The sequence below is a fragment of the Pristiophorus japonicus genome, chromosome 1 (genome assembly GCF_044704955.1).
Source record: "Pristiophorus japonicus isolate sPriJap1 chromosome 1, sPriJap1.hap1, whole genome shotgun sequence".
Lineage (NCBI taxonomy): Eukaryota > Metazoa > Chordata > Chondrichthyes > Pristiophoridae > Pristiophorus > Pristiophorus japonicus.
This window is the reverse complement of record NC_091977.1, coordinates 246862924-246870886: the sequence shown is the minus strand read 5'-3', so window position 1 is coordinate 246870886 and position 7963 is coordinate 246862924.

The window sequence follows — 7963 nt, the reverse complement described above, 5'->3', positions numbered from 1 at the left end:
ATGACACAACGGCCAGGACAATGACACAATGTCACAAAAAGTTCAACGACCTCACTAGGTTCGTTAGGGTGGGTACCCTTTCCATTAACCTCGCAATGCGTTCATGTGAGCCTCACTGTCTTACACAATGTAAAGGCCTTACACGGATCATCATTTCTCTATGTGCAGCTGACCATGCTCCTTATTGCTGGAGACACCCTAAAAGCTCTCTATTGCCTCGCCAGACATGCCCCACCCATCCAAGCATCTCTCACCTTCTAGCTCCTGACTCAGCCTGAGGTCACCTATCAGCACCTTTTAACTTTTCATATGCGGTCGCAGTCCTTCAGCCTCATACTTACTCGTAGCTCTTTGTCCACAAATCCCACCTAGAATCATAGAATCACAGAAGTTTACAGCACGAAAGGAGCCCATTTCGGCGCATCGTGTCCATGCCGGCCAACAAGAGGCTATCCAGCCTAATCCCACTTTCCAGCTCTAGGTCCGTAACCCTGCAGGTTACGGCACTTCAAGTGCACATCCAAGTATTTTTTAAATGTGGTGAGGGTTTCTGCCTCTACCACCCTTTAAGGCAGTGAGTTCCTAACCCCCACAACGCTCCCCTCAAATCCCCTCTAAACCTTCTACCAATTACTTTAAATTTATGCCTCCTGGTTGTTGATTCCTCTGTTAAGGGAAATAGGTCCTTTCTATCCACTATATCAAGGCCCTTCATAATTTTATACACCTCAATGAGGTCTCCCCCTCAGCCTCCTATGTTCCAATGAAAACAAATCCAACCTATCTAATCTGTCCTCATAGCTTAGATTCTCCACTCCCGGCAACATCCTCATGAATCTCCTCTGTACCCTCCCCAGTGCAATTATGTCTTCCTGTAATGTGGTGACCAGAACTGCATGCAGTACTCTAGCTGTGGCCTAACCAGTGTTTTATACAGTTCAAGCATAACCTCCCTGCTCTTGTATTCTGTGCCTTGGCTAATAAAGGCAAACATTCCGTATGCCTTCTTAACCACCTTACCTACCTGGCCTGCTAATTTCAGGGATCTGTGAACATGCACTCCAAGGTCCCTTAGTCCACACATCTCAGTGCCCTACTATTTAATGTGTATTCCCTTGCCTTGTTAACCCTCCCAAAATGTATTACCTCACACATCTCTGAATTGAATTCCATTTGCCACTGTTCTTTCCATCATTGATATCTTCCTGCAGTCTGCAGCTTTCTTCATTATTAATCACACAGCCGATTTTAATATCTTCTGCAAACTTCTTAATCATACCCTCTATATTCAAGTCTAGATCATTGATATATACCATAAAAAGCAAGGGACCAAGTACTGAGCCCTGCGGAACCACACTAGATACAGCCTTCCCGTCACAAAAACACACATCAACCATTACCCTTTGCTTCCTGCCTCTGAGCCAATTTTGGATCCTACTTGCCACTTTGCCCTGGATCCCATGGGCTTTTACTCTTGTGACCAGTTTGTCATGTGGGACCTTATCAAAAGCTTTGCTAAAATCCATCTACACTGTATCATACGCTTTGCCTTATTGACCCTCCTGGTTAGCTTCTCGAAAAGTTAAATCAATTAGTATGCAGGTACAGCAAGTAATCAGGAAGGCAAAGAGAATGTTGGCCTTAATTGCAAGTGGGATAGAGTATAAAAGCAGAGAAGTCCTGCTACAACTGTACAGGGTATTAGTGAGGCCACACCTGGAGTACTGCATACAGTTTTGGTCTCCGTATTTAAGGAAGGATATACTTGCATTGGAGGCTGTTCAGAGAAGGTTCACTAGATTGATTCCAGCGAGGAGGGGGTTGACTTATGAAGATAGGTTGAGCAGGTTGGACCTATACTCAATGGAGTTCAGAAGAACGAGAGGTGATCTTATCTGACTCTGGATCAGTTCCTATGGACTGGAGGGTAGCTAATGTAACACTACTTTTTAAAAATAAGCTCACATTTATTCACATTATACTGCATCTGCCATGCATTTGCCCACTCACCTTACCTGCCCAAGTCACCCTGCAGCCTCCTAGCGTCTCCCTCACAGCTCACACCGCCACCCAGTTTAGTGGAGAGAGAAAGTGGATAATTATAGACCGGTTAGCCTGACATCAGTAGTGGGGAAAATGTTGGAATCAATTATTAAGGATGAAATAGCAGCGCATTTGGAAAGCAGTGACAGGATCGGTCCAAGTCAGCATGGATTTATGAAGGGGAAATCATGCTTGACAAATTTTCTGGAATTTTTTGAGGATGTAACTAGTAGAGTAGACAAGGGAGAACCAGTGGATGTGGTGTATTTGGACTTTCAAAAGGTTTTTGACAAGGTCCCACACAAGAGATTGGTGTGCAAAATCAAAGCACATGGTATTGGGGGTAATATACTGACGTGGATAGAGAACTGGTTGGCAGAAAGGAAGCAGAAAGTCGGGATAAACGGGTTCTTTTCAGAATGGCAGGCAGTGACGAGTGGAGTGCTGCAGGGCTCAGTGCTGGGACCCCAGCTCTTTACAATATACATCAATGATTTGGATGAAGGCATTGAATGTAATATCTCCAAGTTTGCAGATGACACTAAACTGGGTGGCGGTGTGAGCTGTGAGGAGGATGCTAAGAGGCTGCAGGGTGACTTGGACAGGTTAGCGCAGGATAGCGTAGATGAATACATGGCTTGAGCAGTGGTGCAGCAGGGAGGGATTCAAATTCCTGGGGCATTGGAACCAGTTCTGGGGGAGATGGGACCAATACAAACCGGACGGTCTGCACCTGGGCAGGATCGGAACCAATGTCCGAGGGGGAGTGTTTGCTAGTGCTGTTGGGGAGGAGTTAAACTAATATGGCAGGGGGATGGGAACCAATGCAGGGAGACAGAGGGAAACAAAAAGGAGACAAAAGCAAAAGACAGAAAGGAGATGAGGAAAAGTGGAGGGCAGAGAAACCCAAGGCAAAGAACAAAAAGGGCCACTGTACAGCAAAATTCTAAAAGGAAAAAGGGTGTTAAAAAAACAAGCCTGAAGGCTTTGTGTCTTAATGCAAGGAGTATCTGTAATAAGGTGGATGAATTAACTGCAAATAGATGTTAACAAATATGATGTGACTGGGTTTACAGAGACGTGGCTCCAGGATGATCAGGGCTAAAACTCAACATCCAGGAGTATTCAACATTCAGGAAGGATAGCATAAAAGGAAAAGGAGGTGGGGTAGCATTGCTGGTTAAGGAGGAGATTAATGCAATAGTTAGGAAGGACATTAGCTTGGATGATGTGGAATCTATATGGGGTTGAGCTGCAGAACACCAAAGGGCAAAAAGCGTTAGTGGGAGTTGTGTCCAGACCTCCAAACAGTAGTAGTGATGTTGGGGAGGGCATCAAACAGGAAATTAGGGGTGCATGCAATAAAGGTGCAGCAGTTATAATGGGTGACTTTAATATGCACATAGATTGGGCTAACCAAACTGGAAGCAATACAGTGGAGAAGGATTTCCTGGAGTGCATAAGGGATGGTTTTCTAGACCAATATGTCGAGGAACCAACTAGGGGGGAGGCCATCTTAGACTGGGTGTTGTGTAATGAGAGAGGATTAATTAGCAATCTTGTTGTGCGAGGCCCCTTGGGGAAGAGTGACCATAATATGGTGGAATTCTGCATTAGGATGGAGAATGAAACAGTTAATTCAGAGACCAAGGTCCAGAACTTAAAGAAGGCTAACTTTGAAGGTATGAGGCGTGAATTGGCTAGGATAGATTGGCGAATGATACTTAAGGGGTTGACTGTGGATGGGCAATGGCAGACATTTAGAGACCACATGGATAAACTACAACAATTGTACATTCCTGTCTGGTGTAAAAATAAAAAAGGGAAGATGGCTCAACCGTGGCTATCAAGGGAAATCAGGGATAGTATTAAAGCCAAGGAAGTGGCATACAAATTGGCCAGAAATAACAGCGAACCCAAGGACTGGGAGAAATTTAGAACTCAGCAGAGGAGGACAAAGGGTTTGATTAGGGCAGGGAAAATGGAGTAGGAGAAGAAGCTTGCAGGGAACATTAAGACGGATTGCAAAAGTTTCTATAGATATGTAAAGAGAAAAAGGTTAGCAAAGACAAACGGAGGTCCCCTGCAGTCAGAATCAGGGGAAGTCATAACGGGGAACAAAGAAATGGCGGACCAATTGAACAAGTACTTTGGTTCGGTATTCACTAAGGAGGACACAAACAACCTTCCGGATATAAAAGGGGTCAGAGGGTCTAGTAAGGAGGAGGAACTGAGGGAAATCCTTATTAGTCGGGAAATTGTGTTGGGGAAATTGATGGGATTGAAGGCCGATAAATCCCGAGGGCCTGATGAATTGCATCCCAGAGTTCTTAAGGAGGTGACCTTGGAAATAGCGGATGCATTGACAGTCATTTTCCAAAATTCCATTGACTATGGATCAGTTCTTATCGAGAGGAGGGTAGCCAATGTAACCCCACTATTTAAAAAAGGAGGGAGAGAGAAAACGGAATTATAGACCGGTCAGCCTGACATCGGTAGTGGGTAAAATGATGGAATCAATTATTAAGGATATCATAGCAGCGCATTTGGAAAGAGGTGACATGATAGGTCCAAGTCAGCATGGATTTGTGAAAGGGAAATCATGCTTGACAAATCTTCTGGAATTTTTTGAGGATGTTTCCAGTAGAGTGGACAAGGGAGAACCAGTTGATGTGGTATATTTGGACTTTCAGAAGGCTTTCGACAAGGTCCCACACAAGAGATTAATGTGCAAAGTTAAAGCACATTGGATTGGGGATAGTGTGCTGACATGGATTGAGAACTGGTTATCAGACAGGAAGCAAAGAGTAGGAGTAAATGGGGACTTTTCAGAATGGCAGGCAGTGACTAGTGAGGTACCGCAAGGTTCTGTGCTGCGGCCCAGCTGTTTACATTGTACATTAATGATTTAGACGAGGGGATTAAATGCAGTATCTCCAAATTTGCAGATGACACTAAGTTGGGTGGCAGTGTGAGCTGCGAGGAGGATGCTATGAGGCTGCAGAGCGACTTGGATAGGTTAGGTGAGTGGGCAAATGCATGGCAGATGAAGTATAATGTGGATAAATGTGAGGTTATCCACTTTGGTGGTAAAAACAGAGAGACAGACTATTATCTGAATGGTGACAGATTAGGAAAAGGGGAGGTGCAACGAGACCTGGGTGTCATGGTACATCAGTCATTGAAGGTTGGCATGCAGGTACAGCAGGCGGTTAAGAAAGCAAATGGCATGTTGGCCTTCATAGTGAGGGGATTTGAGTACAGGGGCAGGGAGGTGTTGCTACAGTTGTACAGGGCCTTGGTGAGGCCACACCTGGAGTATTGTGTACAGTTTTGGTCTCCTAACCTGAGGAAGGACATTCTTGCTATTGAGGGAGTGCAGCGAAGGTTCACCAGACTTATTCCCGGGATGGCGGGACTGGCCTATCAAGAAAGACTGGATCAACTGGGTTTGTATTCACTGGAGTTCAGAAGAATGAGAGGGGATCTCATAGAAATGTTTAAAATTCTGATGGGTTTAGACAGGTTAGATGCAGGAAGAATGTTCCCAATGTTGGGAAAGTCCAGAACCAGGGGTCACAGTCTAAGGATAAGGGGTAAGCCATTTAGGACTGAGATGAGGAGAAACTTCTTCACCCAGAGAGTGGTGAACCTGTGGAATTCTCTACCACAGAAAGTTGTTGAGGCCAATTCACTAAATATATTCAAAAAGGAGTTAGATGAAGTCCTTACTATTAGGGGGATCAAGGGGTATGGCGAGAAAGCAGGAATGGGGTACTGAAGTTGCATGTTCAGCCATGAACTCATTGAATGGCGGTGCAGGCTAGAAGGGCCAAATGGCTTACTCCTGCACCTATTTTCTATGTTTCTAGTTTCTATGTTCGGTCAGTGGGCAAATGCATGGCAGATGCAGTATAATGTGGATAAATGTGAGGTTATCCACTTTGGGGGCAAAAACTCAAAGACAGAATATTATCTGAATGGTGGCAGATTAGGAAAAGGGGAGGTGCATTAGAGTTTAGAAGGATGAGAGGGGATCTGATAGAAACATATAAGATTCTGACGGGACAGGACAGATTAGATGCAGGAAGAATGTTCCCGATGTTGGGGAAGTCCAGAACCAGGGAACACAGTCTTAGGATAAGGGGTAGGCCATTTAGGACTGAGATGAAAAGAATCTTCTTTACTCAGAGAGTTGTTAACCTGTGTAATTCCCTGACACAGAGAGTTGTTGATGCCAGTTCATTGGATATATTCAAGAGGGAGTTAGATATGGCCCTTACGGCTAAAGGATCAAGGGGTATGGAGAGAAAGCAGGAAAGGGGTACTGAGGGAATGATCAGCCATGATCTTACTGAATGGTGGTGCAGGTTTGAAGGGCCGAATGGCCTACTCCTGCACCTATCTTCTATGTTTCTATGAAACATATAAGATAATGAGGAGGCTCAACAAGGTGGATGCAGAGAGGACATTTCCACTCATAGGGGAAACTAAAACTAGGAGACATAGTCTCAGAATAAGGGGCTGCCCATTTAAAACTGAGATGAGGAGGAATTTCTTCTCACAGAGGGTTGTAAATCTATGGAATTCTCTGCCCCAGAGAGTTGTGGAAGCTGGGTCATTGAATATATTTAAGGCGGAGATGGACAGATTTTTGAACGATAAGGGAATAAAATGTTTTGGGGAGTGGGCAGGGAAGTGGAGCTGAGTCCATGATCAGATCAACCATGATCTTATTAAATGACGGAGTAGGCTCGAGGGGCCAGGTGCTCTATTTCTATTTCTTATATTCTTATGTTCTTATGTAAGTTAGTCAGACACGACCTTTCCTTAACAAATCCGTGCTCACTATCCTTTTTTAATCCGTGTCTTTCTAAGTGAAGATTTATTGGAAAGATTTTTCCCAATAATTTTCCCACCACTGAGGTTCGACACATCCACTGTGCACTGCCATGCAGGCTGAGGTGGAGAGATTCACATCTTGGATCATTAGTAACGAGTCACTTATTGCAGACACATGGCACACAATTAGCTACAGAGCCACTGTTGTTTTGATCATTGCAGGCCAAACTCGCCACAACAGGCGAGAGCAGCAGCAGACAGGAGGGGAGCCTGACCTCCAGGACCTCACCAACATGGAGGAGTGAGTGTCGGCCCTCACGGGAGCACCAGGTGATGGCGGCCGGCGAGGCAGAGTCCCCGCTCGACAATGACGGTTTGAGAATGGGATGGCCGTTTTCTGTGAGAACCCTCACCCTTGAGCCCACATGCCTTACAACAATTAGCTCCAAACTAACAATACCCCCTCTTTCTTGACTTCCTGCCCCCTCCCCAACTGCTACCCACATTTCTGATTCTTTGTGATTACAGATGATGAGTCAGACGAGCGACAGCCTGCCCGTCAGCTGTCGTCGTCACACAACAGTGCGGGATTTGTCCTCAGTGCCAGGAAGTGGGGAGACCAGCTCAATGGAAGAGGCCGTCTTCCTGGTGTTTCCAGATCTGGATGCTCCTGGCCCCAATGTTCTGCAACAATGCCCAGCGCGAGGGGAAACTCGGGAGACCAACTCTCTGGAGGGTAAGTCGGCCCAGGAGTCCTGCTCAGAGACAGGCTGATGAGGAGCTTAATTTGGAGGCTGTGTCCAGAGAGTCCATGCAGATACACCACAAGCTTATGGGTGCATTGGGGAGAGTGCCGCAGAGCGTCGATGCAATTGCTGTGCGTGTGGCGGAGGCCGCTTCAAGCATTACCCATGCCTCTCAGCAGTCCAATGAGCCCACCTTTGGCTGGCTAAACTGGGATGTGGGCTCAACGAGTGACAGTGGGGTTCCAGAGGTGATGGCGCGTGCCGTGGTTGACGTGGCAGCAGCCAAGACAGCACAGGCCGAAGCCACACAAGGTCTTCGTGATGTCATGCAG